The sequence below is a fragment of the Seriola aureovittata genome, chromosome 12, assembly GCF_021018895.1.
Source record: "Seriola aureovittata isolate HTS-2021-v1 ecotype China chromosome 12, ASM2101889v1, whole genome shotgun sequence".
NCBI lineage: Eukaryota > Metazoa > Chordata > Actinopteri > Carangiformes > Carangidae > Seriola > Seriola aureovittata.
This window is the reverse complement of record NC_079375.1, coordinates 20898294-20922962: the sequence shown is the minus strand read 5'-3', so window position 1 is coordinate 20922962 and position 24669 is coordinate 20898294. Positions and strand designations below refer to the sequence as shown.

Below are 24669 nucleotides of genomic sequence, written 5' to 3'. Positions count from 1 at the left end.
TCTGTTTATGTCGTCAGACAAGGGAACAATTATGACATAGTGGCTGAAACCCCGCTCATTAAGACTACATGTTAACCAGCAGTCACTCACAAGCTGCTGCTCCTCAAATCTTGATTTTATAACCACAACATCGTCTTACAAAAGTCAGCAAACACATAAGTTAAAGACGACGGGTATGCCGTGATTTCAGTTATATTTACTTGTAAAATGATAAACCAGAGAGAAAGTTAGAAGCTTAATTTACATCAGCTGCCGTGCGGTCAGCATAGACAGGTGAGTCTGTGGAGGGAAAGCCCGACCTCGCACTTGTGGGGAAATACTAATGATTTTCCTCTAAAGAAAGTAGCAAAGGTTTGTCCAAAAAGTCGCTAGATTTGTTCTTATGTGCCTTTTGGAAAAAAATGCACTAAAAACGCGTCTGAAAAGAAATCTAAGGACAAAGGCGTAAAGTTGGAAACATGGCTTGTTCGCGCTAAAAGAGCAGTGACCAATGCCCTAACTTCGTCACTCACTCAGTCAGTGACATTCACGTTCATAGACCCCTGCTGTTGCAGTCCAGTTAAAAATCACATGTACAGTATTGTTACTGCTTTCAGTTCTTTATAATTATGTAATTAATGCATGCACAATACAATAAGGAACTTGCTTGCTTTAAAATAAAAACTATAATTTAGAATTGGATTTTTATTACAGGGAAACAAAAGGCAGTAATCTCCAACAATTATATTGTATTTTCGCTCTCAATTGAAGAAAATGATTCATTAAGTGTGATCAGATTTTCAGTCATGTTTACCGTCTCGCAGATATAATGGGCAATCACTGAACCAGTGTTACAATCAGATCATTCTTGAGATTCTTTTAAGCTCCAGCATTGCAGTAACTAACATTTCCTCCTGAGACTGATGTTTAATAGACTGCACAATCAACCTCATATTGTGAAACAAGCGTCCTGCATCCTTCTGCCGATGAGTAACAAAGGTTGAACAGCCATCTATCACTGGATATGGCCAATTACACCTCCATTCACTGCGGTCCCGACGGAAGGCGCAGTCTGTGCTCTCCAGCTTGCATGTGACTGCTGAGGAGCGGGGAGGCCCCGGACCATCTCCGTCTCTTCCTGGCCAAGGCTGGCATGGCCCAGGGCCGGTGGAAGGTTTGTTCGACAGACTGGCTTTGGCACCTCGCGCTGGTCATCTTTGTTACAAAATTCCCCCCAGCTTATGGAGTGGGACACAACTGTCACAACCTCGCCTCGCAAAGCTCCTCTAAATAGTCCTGCTGTGTTACCTTGTGTCACCTATGGCAGTGAGGGCCCACCAGCTACTGCTATAACCTGTCTATGCCTTTAATCTGTGTTGTTGTGAAATGTTATATTTTTCAGGGGTTGGACTTTTTCTTTTTTAAATTCTCCATCAGCTCTTATCGCAGCCTCAAAATCAACATTAAGTCGTCTCATGTGGCCTTACAAGTGGCTGATAGCCCTTGAATCTAAGATAAGGTTAATTTGCTTTTGTTGGACTAATTAGATTTCTGACTAGCTAGTGATTGAATGGCATATGGTTCTTTGGGGGAATGCTGGAATCTATTAACATTTCTGACCATACGATTCAGCAGGTTAATCATGTTGCACACAGTCATGGCAAGCTGTAAGGCCACAGAGACACGGAAAATATGCAAATATACCATAACAAGACGATACGTAGGCTTTGAGCTAAATATAGATAATGAATATGCTAAAGTGAGCATGTTGACAATGCTAACTAGCTGGTGTTATAGTTACTGTCATCTTAGTTTGCTCTATTGCACTAAACATTAAGTGCAGTTGAGGCTCATGAGACTGGCATTAGTTTGGACAAACTGAACTTTTGACCTGAGGGTGTTAGATCAGCAGTTCCCAACCTGTGAGCCAGGGGTCACTGGCAGGTCACGAGGCTATCGCAAGTGTGCCGACAAACCATTTGCAAAGCAGTATTACTTTGGTGAAGATATATCAAAAAAAAACAATGAAAATATAAATAATGTTTTTAAATATTTTTAAAATTAAATGATCTTCAAAAAGATAATTTTATTGTATTAAGATGGATCACTGTGATATGCTAATGGTCGGAACCTCTATGTGGTACCACATCACATCCTATGCTTTTTGTTTGATTATCAACAGGAAGAATTAAAAGAAAAGAAAGTCAAGATACAGATGGTGAATCGACACGTGACCTCCCACATCAAACAAAATGGAAAAATTGAGCTTCACTTGCTTTCAGTTCAATACTAATGTTCCATCGTTATTATTAATATAAAAGTGCTCTGAAAACGCATTATTTGGCCTCCCTACTGTTATAGGGTCGGATATGTGCCGCTGATATTTTTGAGATATTCAAGTGGTCCATGAGTTGGAAACGGTTGGGGATCACTGTGTCAGATGGCCAGTTAAACGAACACCAAAGTTATCGCAATTCATCCTGATGGAAATATGAATGTCTGTTCATGACAATCCATCCAATAGCTTTTGAGCTCAGGAAAAAACACAAATATGAGCCTCATAGTGATAGTAAAGGAAGTCTGGGGATCAGTGGTAGAATTCTGGAGACCAGTAGGTCCAGTAGGATTCATCCTCTCATGAACAAAAACATCGATGCAAAATTTCATGGCAATCCATTAAACAGCTGTTGAGATATTTCAGCCTGGACCACAGTCGGCAGCGCTACACTGCAGGCTCGGCTAAAAAACAAAGGATTTTAGGAGCATTAAGGCTAAAGACGACGTCCTAATGGCGGTTGGTGATGAAACCAGGCAAATTACCAGGCTTTCTTTTATCAAGTGCAAATGTGAATAACATTAACATAAAACAGAAGCAGAAGAAACGGGGACAACTACACTGTATTAACATAGCGCTACAAACTAAACCATTCCTTTTGATTTCTGCAAGGATTTATCTGAGGCAGAGCTGAAATATGGTAGCCAAAGAAAAGAAGAACCTCTCCTTTCTTCTTCTCCTTTCTCTGCCTTCCTGGCCTTCCAGGGGGAACTGATAGCCTCTGAGCTCAGGCTGTTCAGCCACGGCCCATTAGTTCACCTCATTCTGACAAGATGGAGGGCCTCTGCCGATGGAACAGTCAAGTGTGCAAGCGGGGAGGAGGGAGGAAGAAAATACATACAAAAAAAATTCAGTTTGGGCATTTGAAGCGCTCTCATTTACTTTCTGGGGGAAAAGAGAGGCCTCATTGCTTCAGGTTCAGCAGCTACAGCTGGTAAACTAAATAAGCGTTGCCACACAGTTGCTTTGCTGTGCAGATTTATGTCAGTAAAGGCCTCGGAGCTGTGCACTCAGTTAGGCGTGGCTCCAGCATGGCCGGGCATGGCAAGCGAGAGGGCAGTGAGGAGCTGCCCTCTGAAGTGCTCCTGCATTATCATTTTTACCAGCTCAGCTGCAGGATAACTGGCCCCAATTTAGATGGAAGAAGAGCGAGGAGGGGGATGAGGGTGTGTGTGTGTGTGTGTGTATGTGATGGGAGGAGTGGGGGGTCTCTTCAAGTCTGAGATACATGACATAAATGAACAAATACACTCGCGCTCACACAGTAGAGGTCTCAAGATGCAAATATTAATGGGGTTTATTTTGAAAGTTTGCATTTCATAGGCTGCCGCTGCCTGTCTGACAGACGTATTCAGGCTAATAAAGTGTCACTAGCTCCCTATGGTGACAGTAAACAATAGCATGAAAACAAGATAAGCTACGTTTCCTCTTTTATTCATCTAATTCCACCCACCAAAACAAGGCAGGTCTGGAAACCAGTGCGAGACTCCTGGACCTCTCTCAGAACAGTTAATTGGTGGATGTGGCTCTCCAAAACGACTCCTCTGATGTTGCTCTGTGGCTTCCCTGACGACTCTTTAATTCACTGTTGATTTGGTTTGTTGTTTGTGCTGTGTCTCAGTGTCTGAGCACTGTGTTAAAACAGGCTATTTACCACGTTCGGTGGGAGAGGGAACTGGGCAGGCTCCAGAAGGCCTGGATCAACACCATGTTTCCTCACAGCCAATCTTTTCTCCCTTCTGTCTTTTTTTCCTCTCTTTTTGATTTGCTCTGTACTTATCATTTTTAATCTCTGTGGTCCTTTTTTTTTATTTATTTTTTTATCTTTTTAACTCTTGCAATTCTATCTTCATTTCTCTATCATGTTTTTTTCTCTCCCTCCCACCCCTGTTCTCCCCTGCCCTCCTTTCTCTTTGTCTCCCTCTCGACCAACATAATGCCTATTTGTGAAAAGAGGTTGAAGCATGTTTTATTTTGCTGCCACCCCCACCCCTGCCTTCTTTTGTGAGTTACAAAAGAACAGTGGATACCTTGGTTTGGTCATTATTTCATGCAGAGAGTAATTAATGAGACAATTAGGTTTTTTTTTCTCCCTTTGTGTTCTCTTTGAACTAAATAAATAGCCAAAAGGTGTCCTCTTTAATTGCACATGGGTCATGGATATAATTAAGATACGCAAGCAGCCTCTTTATGAAACTTGACTGTGAATAACTGTTCCACAGTCTGTTGTTCTGACTGTATTCATGTCTTAAAAGACACAAATTTGATTCAGCAGCATTGTGGACTGGCAACATGACTATCAAACACAACAAAGATCCAGTGTAGCTGAGATAAAAGTTGCCATGATCAAAACCGCTGAGCACAAAAACATTACCTGCAGTCTGCGAGACAGCATTAATGAAGCTGAAGGGAAGCACCTAACAGGCAGCTCAAAACCTTTTTGTTTTTCTACTTGCCGTTACACCGGCTTATTGATGTTGTCACGTGTGTGACACACCACATGCAGTGTCGGGGCGTAGTTTCACTTAATGAAAATGAAAAAGCATTGTGACATATTTTAGACTGACTGAGGTAAAACTGAGGGACTGTATAAAAATTATTACAAGAGGAGAGGGGTTTATAAAGGTGAAAAAAAGAGGAAGCATTGTATATATATGGATGGTTTTTGAATTTTTCTTGCTGTCTTACCAAAGGATTTTTCTCTTGGTTCAGCCTCCTGGTGAACTGCATCGAGCTACAGCCTGTGTCTGGTTTATTTATTCACTGATGATGGTAGTAACTGTTTGGTTTGTAGCTACTGATTCAAAAACAAAGGGGCAGGATTTTTTTATCAAACAGGACTGTGGTAAACATATTGCTCTGTGTTTGACATCATTTGCAGTTTAGCAGATATTGTGAAAATGATTGCTCCATTAACAGATGTAGAGTTTGAAATCCAGCATTTTGAATTTTTAAACCTACAACAGCTGATTTTTGTGAGGAACCAAATTTTAATTTTATATAGCGAACTTGTTTGCTTGATTAACCATAATAATTTTTCTACAGTCCCTAAGGATTGACCTTGTTTGTACATTGTGTAAAAAAGTGATCCTCTTCTTTGCTCATTTTTTTGTCAACTTTTTACACAATTCAGAATTTCCAATCTAGGAAACGTCGTCTCTTCTGCAATGAGGACTCTCATATTTGGGTTTTCTCTCAGACTGTGGCATCTGGCAAGAAGAGAGAGAATCTGACATCACACACGAAGGAAAGTTAGCATGTCCAATACTTTCTGCTGCGATAGCTCAGATGGAGTATTTGGTTTGCTTCACAACTCTACTACTAGTTTCTTGAAGGCAGCTGGAGGAGCAAAGCAGGAATTATGTTTTCATATAAATTGCACTACACCTCTTGTTTCTGCAGCAGCTCTACTGTAAATACCATCATTTCCCCAAAGTACTTTTAACATTTCTCCTTTTTTCTGGAGTGCACCTTAGTTGTAGCTTCACTTCTCCCACTGTGAAGTAACAAGCACCTTGTAAAATTGTAGTTTAAAAGAAGCTTACACAACCCACACACACATACTATTCCCTGAGCAGAGTACAATATGTGGGGGTGTAATTAGTGAATCTCCCACCACACCTCAACGTCTCTCATTAATCTCACATGAGTGATTAGGCTGCTGCGACGTATGGAACCACGGGAGGTGTGAAACTGGGTGTGAAACTGTTGTCATCTCATATGTTATCGTACTCTGGAGACTGGGAGGATTAAACCATGCCAGGCACAGCCCATTGGCAGCTAATCATGCCGCTAATGATAAGTGAAATATTCGACTGCCTCTCATTACAATGGCATCGCAAGGTCAAGATCTCACACAGATCGCGAACACACACGAGCCGCGCGGGCTCTTGTCTCTCCGAGGAGCTGCCTCTTCAGTCGTCTGTCGTTGTTTTGTATAAACCCAAAGCGGAGGCCGGATACGAGCCAGAGCGAAACCTTCTGAATATGACACTTGACGGCTGATTAGAGCAAAACATCAGGGTGGTCTCCAACTGTGATGCTCTGATGAGAAGTGATCTAAAGGGTCTCATCACAAGACGTCATGCTGACCGATGGTGCTGCGCCAGATGCTTGTCGCTCTGCGCTCCACAGCAGAAATATAGGATCTGTTACCTGCGGGCGCTATTTAATTAAAAAAAAAGGTACAAAGTTCCAAATTAGAACAACTGCAATTACTCGACCTGGGCAGATGCACAGGAAAATCAAATGTCATCAGCCATAAAGAGTGAAACGTTCATCCTACAACGTCCCTTACATGCCAGATTCTATAGCGCACTTGATAGTCATGGAGATAAATACAGGCTCCTGTCCCCATTTTTCTAATGACATGAATAAATGAGGGAAAATAATGATGCATTAACAAACCAAATCCAGAAATGTATGGTTTCCTCAGTGGAGGTCAATCTAAGGGTCAGCTCCCTTTAGAGCCGCTTATGACTCAGGGACAAGGCCGGGCTCTTCTTCAGGGGACCTGAGGGCTGCAGGGTCACTGTTCAGCAATAGACTGAAATAATAAGGCTGTTCAGGAGACACCTGTATCATTAACCTCAAGGCCTCTAGTTTTAATATAGGACTATTTCAGCGTATGTTATGTGCACGTTGCTTATTCTTTAATACAGTAATTACTCACTCAATTTATTTGTTCATTAAAACTTGTATTACATTGATCAAAAATGTAATTTAGGTGTCGTCGTGTTTCTCTCGAAAAACATATTTGTTGCTTTCCAATTAGCACTGTATGATACTAGTTTTCAGGAGACAGGGTTATGGTGAGATGACTTTGGTCCATCTCAGCAAAGGCAGCAGTGCTCTACAGTATCTGTTCATACTATTTATTAGGGCTGAACCATTAATTGAAATACTATCGAAGTCGCAACATGACCAAGTGAAATATCCAAATCCAAGGAGCTGCAATTTTGTTTGGATAAAAACGGTAAAATTTGTCACAACCGACCATAAATGAAGCATTGTGTTGCTACAGAGATGCAAAAGACGCGAAGGAACATGTTTGATACCAACAAAAATATCTGCCAAAATAATCCCAATATGATTTTTTTTTTTTTTTTGCATATCATTTATCTTTTTCTACATCTTTACAGTGAGATAATGAACTTTCCTGCCGCCTTCTTCTCATCTTCCATGTTGAATCTAGTAGTAACAGTGACATCCTCCAGGCTTAATCCAATTCATTATACACTTAATTTACCAGTTTGTTTGCCACACACACAACAGTCACGTAATAGATCCTACCTTGAGGAAGGTTATAATGTTCAGTTGTTGTTTAAACTGTATTAGAGAGGTGTAGACTCAACTTCATGGTCATATTTTAGGATGTAGTCTGTGGTGCCGTTGAATTGTATTGTGTTACTCTGACAAGTGGCTCTTTTCTATCACTGAAGGTTGACGAAAAGCAAACCTTACTCTAAAATCACCATAAGGTTAAATGGACACCTCTTCTGACCAGTTTCATTAAGGAGAGTTTTTTTTCATTTGCGTGGGAGTGAATAAACTTTTGCCGTCATTTAATGTTTGATTACTCAAAACTGTAAATGATCGAAACGGGAGGGGGGGATGCGCTGTGCTCAGTGAGAGAAAAACACATGAATCAGGGGATGTGAAATCACATGAGAATTGAGCCTGATAGCTCCTCTAGGCTGAACTAAACATCTCAATTACCTCCAGGGGGTTGAAAAAGCACTGCAGTAAGGAGATGTGGCAGATACAATATTTAAATTGACTGTCAGTGGAGGAAAAACCTTGCTAAGCTTATATTTGATTACATATTTTATAGAACACAAACACACACACATGCACGCACAAATGCATCTCAGCTACTGTAGTGCCTTGCTGCTGCCAGCCAGCCAGCCAGCCAGCCAGCCTGCCACACTACTATAATCGTCAGCCACATATGGAGCTCCTGTGCTGCCTGCGGGGAATAGGGTTGTAGAAGGGGCCAACGGGATGAATCCGAAGGACCTCACCACTCAGAGGTGATGAATGCTCTGCTGCTTATGGAGCCTCCTGTAGAGCATCTGTGAGAGCAGATGAATGGGGAGGAGAGGCTGATAAATTGGGTCACACGAACGTAGCGTTTCTGGGTAATGCGGTGAAAATGCTGGAGGACTGCAGTTGGGTGGCTGCACGTGCCTACAACTGGGGCAGAGCTGCTCCAACCTGACTCGATTTCCTCTCTCCTCTCGCGCTCCTGGCTTTATTGAAAAGTTACGCTTTTTAATTTGCAAAAAAAGCATGCTCTGATTCTTCATTTCTTGGAGTCACTCAGTCAAAACAAGCCACTTAAAATGAAATTGTAAACAGAATCTATTCGTTTGAACCATTTTCTTCATGATTTTTATCATTTTTTGTCTTAATAACAACTTCACTGACATGTAGTGGATGTGCATGAATTCTACATTAATGCATGTGTTTACGCAAATACAGATAATTGATAAAACGCCTTTATATGATGAACACTATAGAGGTTTGCAACTGAATACTGTATAATGACATTTGACTTCTCATTAGCTTGGCATCTTGTCTAATTTAATTATACCATAATATGTTTAAAAGTTCATTCCTTGCGTAAAATTTTGTTTGATTGATGTTTGATCTTGAAAACGGAAAAAAAATTAAGAAGCCTAGTGAAATAAAAAATAAAAGGTTTTGAACTCGTCTCTGCGTAACTTGTCTCTTGGTATAGGTCAAATGTGTATGAAAAGTCATTTTGAGTGCTTTTATATCCAAATCCCTTCCTGTTAAATGTTTTGATGACTCGCACATAAATTCATCCAGTCAAACAGGATTTGGGATGACAAGATAAGCTATCCCATCATATACTGTAAAAGCACACTTGACCTGTCAGCTTGTGGGTCTTAGTAAATGGCTATAGTGATATCCAAAGGTCAGAGCTGTGTAGTTGAGGTCTAATTTATTAATTTCTCTCTCATCCTCCAAGTCTTGATGTAACGATGCAGCAGAGGGACGTGTGGAAGGGAAAGCCGGCGGTCCTCTGTAGATCTCTCATGATCTCGAAGCCACTTGTTCACAATTCAGTCAAATATCTAAATGATCAAATCCGTCTCAAAATGACAATTCTGTTTCCCTGCGTGGCGTTTCACTGGTGCTTTAAGGGTAAAGGAGAGTCAGTGCAACATACAGCTCACTGGCAACTTTGACATCAAATTAGAAGAGTTGACCTTTAAAAACCCAGAGGTGTCAATCATTAATGCAAACATATGATATCCCAGCCGACGTGCATGGACAGCAGTGCATGGGCAGCGTGTGCATACGCCACTTCACATCGTATCGCAACACATCAGATAAGTGGAGTTTGGTGTGTTCATTGCCCTTCTTCCGTTTAGGACTGTTCACTGCTCAAATCTAATTCCATTAATTTCAGGTTGTGGAATCGCGAGATGCGGTTGTGGGGGCACAGACGACGGGGCGAAGGGGGTCTTTACCTTGGCACAGATAAGAAGACAAACTAGATTTGAGGGCGGATAGATCTTGTCGGCAGCACACGCCACCTCTTGGCAAGCAAAGCCAAGTCGATATTGAGCGGGGGGCCTTTCTTACCTCCTAAGATTTACAGTATCTGGAGTTCCACAGCCTCATACTTCAGTAGATGGATGAGTATTTCATACGGTGCCAACTGGCGCAAGATGAGTTGAGCTGAAGGTCATTGTGACTCATTTCCAGCTCAGAAGCTGGGTGGCTGGACACAGAGCTGCTAAATCTCTACTACTGACTTGTTTTAATAGTACAAAGAAGACGGCTCTGAGAAGACTGCGGCCCTGTGCTGGTACCGTACAGCACTGATGCAGCACACATGTACACGTACACATTGTACAGTGCCAAAGACAGTTGAGAGTACAGTAGTAGGGAGCGGGTACAGATTGCCATAGAACCTCGAGGCATATGGCAGGGCGCCCCATGCCTCCCAGCTAATTGAGTCCTAATGAATCATTGGTTTGGCATGCTACACGTCCCTTGTGATGGCTGGTGTCATTGATGCATTGAAGATGCCCAGTCCTCTGGAAGTGAAGTGGGCAGTGACGGCTGCTCCGGCTGAACATGGGAGGCGGGTGCTGACACTGCTGGCTCCACGCTGAACACTTCACTCACTCACCAGATGTTACAGGCCAAGGCACAAGGATTACTGGCCACCAAGCTCCACACAATGGAAATAATTGTGTGATGGGCTGGCAATTCACTGGCCCATTTGATTCCACTAACACTCTCTGTGGTGGTGAGGTCGCTGCCTCATTGTCAACTCAACGGGGTCAGCGCCATTAGGGACATAACTGTGGGAAAACATTTGAAGTCAATGATGCTTGACTGCTGTTTTTGCAGAATGTGTACATACATCTACAATGAACTGAATTCCGTATCAATCGATGAAAACATTCAAAGCCTTGGCTGAGATTAACAATAAATACTGAACTAATTGTTCCACTTTTTCAGATAGCTCACACTTTTTCCTCACTGTTTCTCTCATGTAATTGGATAATATTAAATTGCAACTGCAGTTTGATAAGGTTTGACATTTGTAAACAGAACGGTCCCATTTCACTTGCATAATATCTAAATGGATATTAGACAGAATTTAATGAATTCATATGTAACACGATATGTAACAGAAATAGAGTTGTAATTTACAGGCTCATTATTAAGTGAAAAAAACTTGAGTTTAATGTGCAAGATAATATCCATTATTATGTGGAGGCTGTATTCAGTTTTTAAAATGTTTGCTCTATTTTCAATTTCATTACTGAAACAGGTCCAGCCAAGCTGTATTAAGAAATGTTTTTTTTTTTTTTTTTTAACATTTTCCAATTTCAGGTTTTGTGTTTTGCATAACTGCTGATGTTTTGACTCCAGAGAGAGACTGAGTAATAGTTTGTCTGAGGTCTGTCCAAGCTAAATGTTGTTTCTGTGCTGGATGATTTTTACCAGAGGATGTTAAAGCAATAGTTCAACATTTTGGGAGATGTACTTTTTCGCTTTCTTGCACAGAGTTACAGGAGAAGGTTGATAGAGCAGTCGTGATGTTGACCTAAAAATGAAGCTGGAGCCAGCAGCGGGCTAGATTAGCTTAGCATAAAGACTGGAAACAGGGGGAAGCAGCTAACCTGGCTCTTAAAAAAAAATCTACCATTTTGTCTAAAACTAACTAATTAACACTTTATAGTGTGTGTGTTTAATCTGCAAGAAAACCTCATGGTAAAAAATAACATGTGCTGAAGAATTTCTTAGCCGGGACCAGCTGCAAAACACCCATGCAAAGAAATAGTCTTGCCCATTTCTCCTGCAAATGGTCTTTTTTACACTTTGATTCTTTGTAAAGATCTTCTCATCTAACACTCTGCAAGAAAGCAAATGTATTTCCCCACCTGTCAAACTATTCCTTTAGACTTCCCATCGGGAAGATCTGAGCTCCTTTTCCTTCAGCTACTCTCATGGCTTGTAGTTTGAGTCTTTGCTGCCGGCACATTTTAGTTGCCACAACCCTCCCATTGCACTCTCAACTTCAGATGCACCTGTCATGTTGATTACATCCCCAGTGGAGTATGTGCATCATTCAGCATCCTGCAATGCACCACTATCTGAACAATCTGCCCCTTTTTTGTTCAGCTGATGCAAACCAGGATCACCTCTGACCTGCCTCTGCCAGGGGCCGCGTCTTCATTAACGAATAGACTCGATGTGATAAGGCCATCGGCAGAATGAGAACTCAGACACAATCTTGCAAGCTCATTAAAACTACTTTTATAAAAGATTCAGGCAACTCCAGCAATCATGTGTCTAATGTGGAGATGCTACAATAATGTCGTGTAACCCCTGTTCGTTAGATGCATTATCTTAGAGCACTTGGGAAAATCTTAAGGGAGTTCAAGTCGTGGTAATGCCACTGCAATATGATAAGAAACAACAAATGTGATAATACACCAGGCTTTCAGCGAGACAAAAGGCAAGAAGCAACACTACAGCAAATGGTCGAGACAACTCCAAGGATTTTTAAAGGAGAGCAAAACAACTAGTAGCCGAACTGTTGTCCCTGCGCTGCTGTAATTGTTCTGAAAAAACATGAAAAGGAAATATTCAACAACGTTCAATATTTTATGATAATTGCAAAGGGGGAAAAAGGCATTATGGCCTTAATCGGATAAGATATAGCTCCCATATGCACTCGCTGCGTTCGCTGTCACGAGCTAAATTAAGTGTCTTGATTCCACGGGGAGACCTAACAAAGAAGCCCTTACTGGAGAAGTTAATGCTCTCTAGTGTTTTGTGCAGCTCCATCTTAAGCCCCACAACTCACACTGGGCTGCACAGAACTGTCTTGGGATGACAACTGGAAATTGTACTGTATGTGCTTGTGTGTGTGCTTTTGTGTGTGTGTGTGTGTGTGTGTGTGTGTGTGTGTGTGTGTGTGTGTGTGTGTGTGCGTGCGTGCGTGCGTGTGCAACACATGTGTCCTACAATCGAGCCAGTGAGTGCAGCTTAGGATCTGTTGCAGAACATCCTCTGTAAGGAGATTACTAAAGGCAGTTTGGCCGACTGGCAGAAGTCGCCAGTGAACTTTGGCACCAATGTCACAACATTGTCCAACCAAGACACAACATAAACATGACTGGGACACAACATGGATGTAGGTGAGCCACGTTTTTTCGTCAGGAACCTCCTTTTTTTTTTTTTTTTTTTTTTACAGCTGTTCGTTAGTAGCAGTGGAGAAAGCCATTTCCCATGTAGGCCTGCTCTTAGATGAGCACTCAAGCAGAAAACAAAGGGCATCATGATGGACATATGGTCCAATACTGAATTGTGCATTTGAACTGGTAATATTGGCTCATATTCAGTTTTACCCTCGGGGGATTTGGGCTTTGAGAGGTTAAAAACATGGAAAATGCAGAGAAGAAAGTCCACGAGTATTCTATTATGAGGAACTCTTAAATAAATGAATAAATAAGAGTTATGCTTTTTAAAATACCAGCCTTGAACCATTTAGTATTTATTTTTCTGCTTTTATTAAGAAAACTAGACTGGGGATGAAATGACTTGTTACCATAAATATTTTAGAGTTCTGGCTCCTGGTAGTTTAATTGGGTCATTAAGGTTACATATGCTGTAGAATCAAAAACAATAAGAGACTATTAAAAGTTTCATCCAATTGTATTACAAGCAACAACAACAAAAAAACGGGGATCACTGGCCCCTCCAATGCAACGATTTCTAATCAGGAGAATCCAACGATGGGCGCAACTACACACCATGTCGCAGTTTAGACGGCCCCCACGCCCAGATGCTTCCACCATCCCCACAATTCTATCCCCACAATGACCCGTGAACTTGTACCAAGACCGGAGGACTCATGTACAGGCCTATTCACAGGTTTGAGGCAGACTTCGGCTCAGCGCTGCCGGTCAGACCGGTGCCGCTGCGCTGCGCTGCGCGCTCCCATCTCCAAGCGTCCATCCACAGGTACTCAGCCCCTCAGTGCAGACTGCTGAGCGTTTTCTAACCGTTTCTGCACAGGAATCAATACATGTATCAACATATGCGTCATCATTCACTCATTCACTCAGCATCAGAGCGGGTTAACACGCAGTCGTTTGAAGATGATTTACTGCTGTTGCAGCAGGACATCTCTTCATTTGAATATTTGGGGAGGGAGGGGGCACAGACGTGGTGGAAAAAAAGCTTTTAGTCTTTTTCTTACAATTGTGTCTTGATGGCATCTTGTAAAGCAACATTACCCACAGCCTTCACGCAGGTTAGGCATCGAAATCGTTTCAAAACGAAATGTACATCCCCAATTTGTGCGCAATTCAATGTGGGACAGCAGGTTATTTGACAGGCGACCGGCGTTTGCTCTTTAAAGGACTCCACGTTCAAATCCACCAAAGCACCATCGATGATCTCAGTCTCAGGCTCATTTCTGATCTTATTTGTGTCATTTTGTTACATATGTGACTGTCTGTGCCTCAGTCATCCACAGCGGACTGGTCCGCAACCCATTTTCATTCAGCGGCCAACGCATCCTCTCCATAAATCTTGCCATGTCGCTGAGCCGCCTCGCATCTTTAAACAGCTCTATAGTTTCTCAGTTTGAAAAAAAAAGGAACAGACTCCCATTAATAGTGAAGCTCAGAACTGAAGATGCCACTCACCTTTTCTCAGCGGATGCTTTTCTGGAGTGTCCCATTTATGCGTTTTAATCCACATCTGTGTCCCCTTCATTTGAGCGCTCTATTTCCCCCCAGCGCGAGAGAGAGAAAGAGAGAGGGAGAGAGCGTGTTTAAGAAAATCCATTTGTTAATTCCATTTGCCGGACGCACAAGGTGAAATCACATTGCCTCTGCTTGTTACATGTTCAAATTTCTTCCATAATTCTAACATCCCATAAAGCTCTATCTTCTTTTTTTTTTTTTTTCTTCTCTCCAGCACTGAAGTTGCCTGGTTACCCCTGTTTCTCATTCAAGGAGGCTGAAGCGCTGCATACAGCGGCCAATCATAGCAGCAGCCGGAGAGATTAACTATTTCTTGGCTCCACTATTCTAGTTTCAGGCTAAAATGAGGAGAGTGGGCGGGGAAACTGGGCCCCCGGTGACAGAAAAAAAAATTAAAATGCACAGAGAATAATGTAGAGAGAGGGGATCCGTTAGAGGGAGAATGTGTGGAGGGGGGGAGGGGACGAAGGGGATTAAACATTTTCGAAAAATAAAGGATTGGGGAGAGGAGGAGGGACCAGTTGCCACTTCTCGCAACAACAAAGATGTAAGTGAATGATATTCCAGCCTTGCAGGGTGTTATGCAAACTGCAGTGGAGCAGCCTCTCTTCTCCTTCAGTGGTCAATCTTTAAGGAGCAGAGATCCGTCTCATTTCTGAAATCCCCAAAAAGCAATCCATCAGGGTAATTGATCGTCCGCCCCCCCTCCCCTTTAACCAGCCACCCGTCAAGCCAAAGCCCCCCCCCTTCTTGTTCTTCCCTCTCACCCCCCTGTCCCACTCCAGTCGCCTCATCATAGGTTGTATTGATTTCAATTTCCCCCTGCAGCTGGGGTGAAAGGTGTAGGGGAGAGAGCCAGCTTCAATCATTCCTACACGGCACGTGGGGGCATAATGACCCCCCACCTTCACGCTCTGCCACCAAAGGGGGGCTACTACATCCAGGTCAAGCCCCCTTCAGCACACTCAAACACACACCTATAAGAGAGACTTGGCCTGTGTGACTGGCTGCAGCCTGCTCACCCTGGTGGCTTCAGACGGGCCCCCACAGGGTGCCATGCAGAAGTGCTGGTGCATTATGGGGGAGCAGCAGGGGGTCGTGACAGCGGGACAACAAGCGTCTCATGCTTTGGGGGCGTGTGTGGGACCGAGCGCAAGACTGTCTGGGCCTCATTCCAGCAGATAAAAGCGAGCGTGGAATATTTCTTGTTACGTTTTATGCGTGAAGCTTTTCCTTTATTTCAACATTACAAGCAGCAAAAAGACGTCAGTGAGATCTGATCCAGTCCTCGGAGCAGAAGAAGTTCACATGCCATAAAAAAGTTTTTGTTTTTTTTGTTTTTTTCTTTTTGTTGTGTTGCTGCCTGAGTGTGATTGATGTATCGCTGGCTTTACTCCATCCCACAGATTACACATGAAAACAACAGTCCTGGGGTCCTCCCTCCCCCACTGCCGGACAAGAGCCATGTGTGTGTATGTGGGTGTAAAGTTGTGTATGTAACACACACACACACACACACACACACCCGCACATACACTTAGCAGCTGATTGACGTGTAGCTCTTGGCTGGAGCACAGCTTAATCCCGCTGCTTTCACAGATGGACTCAGTCTTTCTCTTTTTGTCTGGTGTTACCAGCAGTGGCAGTGGCATGTTATACATTTACACACACACACACACACACACACACACACACACACACAATGTACAGTACCGTGTACTTTTGTTTACTGCGGAGGGAGGCTGCTGTGTGGGTTCTAATCCCTTCTGTAACCCGCCCTCCCTTTAGCGGCCACCCCTGCTACCTTGCACACACACACACACACACACACACACACACACACACACACAGGCACATCTATTCTTTGGTCATTAAAAAAACAAAGGAGGTCAGTGTCAGCAGTGGAATCAGGCAGCTGGATCCTGTGAGGCGAGAGTTAATCCTCGTTTTCAAGGCCCACAGACAAAAAGAAGCCTTGCAGATGAAATGTTTCATGAGTTACACATGAACACATCGCTCTTGTGTCACCTTGTTAGTCCATCCACCTTCACAATAAAAGGGGGTATTTGTTGTTGCCCAGTCTCTCAGCCCTTCATAGGCTGCTGCGGTGTATTATTAGCATGAATCAAGAGGGAAGAGATTCGACTTTTCTCCCCCTCCCCTAATCGTATTCCACTTCTGCAAAGGCTTTGATTTCCATGTAGATGGAGCTGCGTTGATAACGACGGGGAACTGCCCTGGAGAAATGAGGCAGAGTGATAAGATAAGGCGAGCAGATCCCCATCCAGACAAAAAAGACAAAGAGGAGAGTCATCACCCCACATGGTGCTTAATCTCCATTCAATCCAGAGATTAGCGCAGTCAAAATTCACATTGCCACAACCCAGCGAATGATTAGTCATCTCCCAGGGGAGAGATGGTTACACTGGTGGACCTGCTGAGAAACCTGGGGTGAAACATGATCAATAACTAGTTCCTGGTTACAATGACAGAGAAGCTGCTTCAGGATCACAACACAGCATGTACTTAAATGGCAGAAAACATGCTTATGGCACGCGCACACACACACACGCGCGCACACACACACACCACACACACACACCAAACTGCTGATTTGCCAGTGTTTCCTGCTCCTCGACATGGTCTGCAGCTTACCAGAGACTTGACCACAGATTAGGCCATTCAGCTGTATTCTTGACACAAGAAAACAGTCACACAATGAGGAGAGAGGACTGTTTGCTCAGCCTACTCTGGCTTCTATGCTAATGGACTGCTGTAATCAAGTCAAATCGTATTGTCGTAGCAGTGTGTGAGTGATTAGTATTCAGAGAGGCATGGCATGGAGAAGCCTGACATCGATAAATGTCATGTGACCCTTGACCCCGACTGCTGCGAATTGCTGAAAAGTTCCTCTCCTTTTATCAGCCTCACCCCAGGCCTCTTAATTTCCTGTAGCATGGCTAATCATAATGTACTCAGACACCGGGAGGTCTGGAGGCCATACGCCTGAGGGGACAAAGCCAGGAAACCTGTGGTTAAACAGTACACGCATTATTTTCATTGAGTTGTTCAACCTAATCGCCATGTGTAGATCATTCACTCAGGTGTGCCACGCTAACTCTTTAGCATACATTCTTTTGAGAGATGAGTATTCTCACCAAATTGTAGCGGTGCTACAGCCAAATGGTTCATTAGAGTCGAAGCCTTAGAAACAGGAGAAAGATCCCACCATTTGGTCTGTTAATCAGTTGTTCTGGAGCTTTCGCTGGTATCACACAATCTTCCTCATCAGCTAGATTTCCACGTTGTCATGGACTTGTCAGTATTTTTATACTATAAAGAGCAGTTCTAAACCTAGCATATGGTTGGAGTGCGTCGTATTTGCATTCAGCCTAGTGTCAGCTGTTTTCAGCCCTTTATCCGTGTGCTCTCCTCCTCTCCTACCCGAATTCCCAATTAAGCGGCTCTCATTTACATGTTTTTCTGTTTATGTCGTCAGACAACAGAACAAGTATGAAGTAGTGACTGCTAGTTGCTTTTTTGAAAAAGGCACTTAAGTCTGAGAAGGGTCTGAAAATTTGGGGAATCTAGCGACTAAGGGGAATCGCCAAGGCTCGGCCGGCCGACCAACGGCGTAACCCTATCAGTTACGTGAAATTCAGCTGACCAATGGTGTAATTTGCAGACCAGCCAATAATAGATCAAATGTGTAATGTAAAAAGGGGTCACTTGTAATGACAAACCCACAGAAAATGATCACCAAACTGTAGTTTCTATCTATCGAGCGTTTTAGTGTCTCTCAGCTCATTGTTTTGGTTTTCTGCCCAACTTTAATGTTTTGGTTCAGTCTTACTGCTCTCATCATTCTTGTGTTTAGTTGCAATAAGACACAAGACTGCTGAAAGATAAAAAAAACACTGTATACCACCTGCTGAGCACCAAACAGCAGACAGACAAAAATTAGCAGCTAGCGGGTGAAGATAGCATTTAGCAGCTAAAGAGCTAGATCGTTCACTTTGGAAGGACGAGGGTGAATATTGGACTAACTTTCATCATGCGGACACAAACATGCCTCAAAATGAGTTCTAATGTTACTCTGTGTCTGCTGGATGTGTAAAAAGGCAGCTGCTTGCTAACACTTTCACCCTCTAACCTCTTTATGTCAATGTTGAATGTGTTTACAGCTTCTTTCAAAAGCCCAGAGTGGCCAGAAAAAAACAAATGAATACCGCTTTAAGCAACACTCTACCTTGCATGAGTAGGGATAGTACCGTTAGCCCCTCTTCTTCCCCACTCAGGATCAATGCAGTCATACTGCTATAACACATGTGCAGTGCCGACGCTAATTGGGGTTTTAAAATGTGCCTGAATATTGGGTCACACATTTACCTTTGTTGTGCTTTTGTGTTCATTGTTTCGACTTGTCTGAGGTTGAAAGCCACAACACCAGCTCATTAATCTCATGTTGCCAGACCAGCTGTCTTTTCAAGCTCACAGATGTCTGGAGAAAATCATGCTCATAAAACTTGAACATGGAAATCCTGAAGCAACCACTCGACTGGTTTTCAAAACACTCATTTGTGAAAATGATACCCTTACTTAGTTTTCTATTTGGGCGGAAACAAGGTCTATATGCAGTTGTTTTACTGGTTTTTAAGTGTAACCAGGCTCCAGTGTCCTCTAAATAACCTTGGATGTCTTGAATATGCATGAATGCCATCCAGTAGTTGACAGTATTTGGGGACAGTATTTTCTACAAGGAAATGCAGGAGAGCATCTCGGACCGGTCATCTAACCCACATGTATACAGTTCAACATGACAACTACAGGTTACGTTTTTGGTAGTTAACAGGTTAAAATCATTCATTGTGCAGCATGGACTCACTCACTCTAATTACATGGTGGATACACATGGTTGAAGCTTAAGCTCAAGGTGTCAGGATTTATTAGCTGCTGATATTAAATCATGACAACAGGAAATAAAGCAGATGGACAATGACAGGTGCCAGTTTGCATTTTGGGAGAGAAAATACAAAGGATTTATACCCATCTGCTGAACTTGCATTCTCCGTTAGAAGCACTAACACAATGTGGTTACATTGCATCTGTGCACTATTTGGATACAGAACAGTGTACAGAAATCTTATGCCAGTTATTTGGTGTCTGAACATCTTGATTATTGTCTGTTGTAGCAACCATGGGCCGTTTGCATCGTTTTTATTCCCACATTCATGATGGCGTCATATTCTTACGGATTGGTGAGCAGACATGCATAGTACGAAAATATCAAACAATTATGTGAGATTGTCCTGTGTCAGCGGACCACAGAGATTATAGCTGTCGTATGTTACCATAGAAACCATTTCATGCACATGTTCTTAAAAGATAACCCGACACACCAATCTCCTGGTGGTGTAAGTCTCTACTGCTCATGTGAAGAAGTGAAAACAGTGAGATGGCACTCTCTTTGCCCAATCGGCAACTCTGAGCACACAGCAGCTTCGTCAGGTTACCATGGAAACACATGACACCTCGTTCATGTCCGGTATGTCAAAGAGGCCCTTTATTTTAAAGAGCGAACGAGGTATTTAGAAATCCCATCACACACACACACACACACACACACACACACACACACACACACACACACACACACACACACACACACACACACACACACACACACACACACTATACAGACTCTTACAGACTTACTCTAATATTAACCGTAACTACTACTTGCCTAACCTTAACCAAAACACTAACCTTGTCTTCACCTTAAAATTGAATGATTTACATAATTGGAACTCTTTATCTTTACTCTTTATCCCCATAAGAAAGACAAGTTGTGACTGTGTTTGCATCCCCACAAAATGACTAATACCTGGGCTGCACATATGCGCGCACACACACACACACACACACACACACACACACACACACACACACACACACACACACACACACACACACACACACACACACACACACACACACACACACACACACACACAAGAACATATTGTATGGGATCTTTCCACCCACATGACTGTGATAAAATTGTCACAGGGCCCAATGACAAAGACATTGTGACAGTATGTGATTTATTGTGTCAGAAGAGAAAGTAAAAGAGGGTAATTGAGGGGTAAGTGGAGGAAATAAAGTTTGCAGGTGTCAGCGTAACTTTGTCTGCCATCACAAGACTATGATGAATTTATTCATGGGTGGGTGATGCTGCCAAGTCAAGGACAAACACCATATAATTACCCTATAAATTTAGGAAGTGATTAATTCCAAATTCCAGCTATTTAATTAAAATATGCAAATAGACAGCCATCGCCGTAACATGCGACACACTTAGCGGAGTAACAAAGTTTGACAGGGGTTCAGGCACTTCAGGATGTTAACGGCCTAAAAAAGAAGGCACAGACCCCACACACACACACACACACACACACACACACACACACATTACATCTGTCTCCATTGCACATTTGCACCATTGCGCATCACTGATTTACTGAGCACATTTAGGTCCAACAGTGGTGACTCAAGCAAGCTGACTCCTTCAAAGCAGAAGAAGAGTTGGAGAGCCATTACAGATATAATTGGATTTCATTTCAACCATGTGGAGGAAAAAAGACTTGTCACCACCCTGGAGAAAATGGAGCCAAAATACAATCACTGTATTTACTGCACTGCATAGAGGGGGTGTGTTTGTGTTTGTGTATGTGTATGTGTATGGATGTGTGTGTTCTTCAGTGAGTCGGTGTGGGTGTGTGTTGCACATTTCAGCGCATAAAATCCCAAGACACATACACAAGTGTCAAATGAATCCAGAGAGAGAGACGGGCTTCCCTGTTGCTCTTCATAGCGATCCCTCAGAGAGGGACAAACTGAAGACAGTAAATGCAGGGCAGGGGGAAACCACAGCTTCAGCTGTGCCACTCCACTTTCGGAAATTAGCCCTCCACATTGTGTGTCGTGTCTGTCACTGTGGCACAGTAAAACTGTCCATCTTGAGAAGACCTTTAGTCCTTGGAGCCCCAAATAGATAAAAAAATGCTTTCAGAAACGCACTTAAAGATGAAGATGGTGTGATAAAGATAGAAGCACGCAATACCGGGAGAATAAGAAGTACAGCAGAAGTTCCCATTATTTCAATTTGGGGTGTTATTCTAGTGTTATGCCAACTTTGCAGTCAGATTCAATACAGACCAAATGAGCTACTTACGTTATTCTCAATATTTGTAGCTATTCATTAACACATCCAACCAGACTGGTGCTCCATGTGTTAGCCAGCCACAATCCTGTCAATGGCTCCACTGACCCTGGACACACACACACACACACACACACACACACACACACACACACACACACACACACACACACACACACACACACACACACACACACACACACACACACACACACACACACACACACACACACACACACTAAAGAACTGGTATATCTCAAGTGTCTTCAGGGTATACTGGGTGCCGACCTATTATTATGATATAAACCATAAGAAGAAATATATTGTGTTTAATGAAGACACATTGATACTATTCATGTATATGTTTTCACATGTAATGTGTTTACATGCATCATACATACATTGTAGTTTATATTTTTTTTATTGTTGTTGTGCAGATCTATTGGTCACTTGTCTGTTCGTGACAATAACGTAATATGATATGTTTCTTCTTATGACTTATTGTTATTATTTTTCTTACTAACGGGTATTTAACACTGGCAGATCTCTGGCTGCTATTTAATGAGGGTCACGGGTCTCAGAAACACTGAATAAAGCCTAGAGCTGAAACACAGCTGTTGTCCTTTCTGCTGCTGAGCATTAATCTATTAAAAGTGTTACACAGGTATCTGCAAAGGAAAAAACTTTACACTTCTATTTCAACTCCATTTTAATCATTTAACTAATAATATTATTGTAGTCATTATATTTATTTAACCCTTTACTACATTTAGTCACTTTCATGGTTCCATATCAGTCCAGCATGTAAAAAACTACTTTTGTCAAAGCAAATGAAAAACTAAATTTTGGTTTGTCTTGACATTAACGCAGTAATAATCTGCCATATTTTAAGACGTAAACATTTTTCAAACAGGTGAACAAGCTTTGTAAACAAGTCAAATTGTCTTATTGCTTGCCATATGCGTTCACTTTTTTTTCTCCTTTTATTTTTTTTTTGAAAGGGAAAGCAAGATGTTAAGACTCAATCCCAGATAAATGATGTGCTGAGATGGGTATATTTTGCAGTGGGGCACCCAGATGGAGCTCGTCTTTTGGGAGCGCGTCAGAAAAGTGGAGCTCCGCACAGGGAGTCGAGGCGAGGGAGGAGGGAGACGGGGAGCATTTGATTTTCCATCAAGAGCATCCAAAGGCCTTCAGACCTCCCCTTCACAGCCCTGACAGGCACAGCTACATACACATCTTCACATCATCACAGTCCTGTGCACACACAGACAATGGGTGCAGCTGCTTGCACACCTCTCTGTGTCTAACTTACATATATATTTAACCACCCACACGTACTTTACATGAGACGAATGCACGCGTGATGCAAATGGAGGCACGCTGACACACACAGGCAGGCTTTCCACTCTCAGCTCCACGTGTGCAGGGCTGTCCCGAGATACTCACTAGAGATTTTAGGGAGTTTAACTAGTGCAGGGCCCAGATTGGAGGCTTTGATCGTCATGCAAGAGTCAGTTCACCAATATGTTGACGATGTGTTATTTAGAAGTTGGAGGCTGCTTTGGACAAACACACACCACTACAGAGGATGCTGCACTGACATCTGGAGTCTGAGTTTGCCTCTCCTCCCACCATATCCTCATCTCCATCCTAAATGTGCCAACCTATTGTTTAGAGAGTTTTTATCTGGCAGAATATGAATTCTGACAATACACAGAAATGATAATAAGGCTCCTCTTCTGATATTTTGAGGCTCTGACCCAGTTTTGATTTGTTCCACGGGGGGCGTTGCGATACATCGCTTCAGAACACAACTCTAAATCCTAATGAAGGCTGAATCTGCTGTATAATTGCACCAGAAACTTTCTCAACACAAACAAGCTATGTTTGAAGATGGATAGCTGAATCTCATTTAAGCCGGCCAGTATGATATTTGCAACCTACTTGGAATGGAAACACAAGGATTGTAGGTATATGAGGAATCAGCCAGACTGAGAGAGATGCTACATGTGTGTGTTTTGGAGGAGAGGAACAGGATCTGAGGGGAAGCAGTGAGTGACAGAAGCAGATACAAAGGTAGAAGACAATGAGAGTTAAAATGATAAATGGATGGAGAAAGACCCAGATGTGGGCTTGAATATTCTGCTAACTTCCATCCCTCCACATGTACTGTAGCGTGACGTGCGGCTGTCGCCGTGACTCGTCTGATGGAGGATGAGGCAGAAGCGTAATGGTGTGGGAGAAGAACTCAAATGTCAGTCAGTAACAGCAGCCTGTTATATTAATCACAGTCAGAGGCCTCCTTAAGACTCCAACATCCTTGGGGAGGAGTGCCATAAAAAATAACGCAGCAAAGAGAACTGTGTAGCAATGCAGCATGAAAAATGCCCTGCATCTGCAGTGACTCAGCCAGTGAATCCAAGGTAAAGAGGAATATGTTTGCCCTCTCTCTTTCTCCTCTCATCTCTGTGCTTTCTCTCTCTCCCGCTGTCTGTCTCTGTCTCACCCTCCACACACGCTTCAGTTCATAGGCTCCTCTACACACACACACACACACACACACACGGGGGGGGGGGGGGGGGGGGGGGTGACAGAAAAGGAGACTCTTGCTTTAGCACATTATCTGGGCCTCCTTACATTCATCAGGTTCTGTGTGCCTACGATTGCAGTCATTATCCTCAAATAGACATATGAATTCATACATGCTCTCTCAAACAATCACCGCTGTCTTTCCCTTTTTCTAAATCAAACAGCAGATGCAGGCGTTTTCTTCTTCTCTCCCCCCTGGTTGGCTAATCTGTTAATTCTACATTCCCTGGGTGAGACAGACAATAAGGACGATGGGTTTCAACGTTAAA

The 24669-nt window shown here is 42.8% G+C and overlaps 1 protein-coding gene across 2 annotated transcripts in view; it reads right to left on the bottom strand.

Moving 5' to 3' along the window:
* LOC130179475 (disabled homolog 1-like) overlaps positions 1-14982 on the bottom strand; it is a 42974-nt gene extending 27992 nt beyond the window's left edge. Inside the window, exon 1 of one of the 2 annotated variants that reach the window (XM_056392478.1) lies at positions 14527-14982. The gene's annotated coding sequence lies outside the window, so the exon portion shown is untranslated. The remainder of the gene's footprint in view (positions 1-14526) is intronic. The other variant, XM_056392477.1, reaches the window with a different exon arrangement.
* Between the last annotated feature and the right edge of the window lie 9687 nt (positions 14983-24669).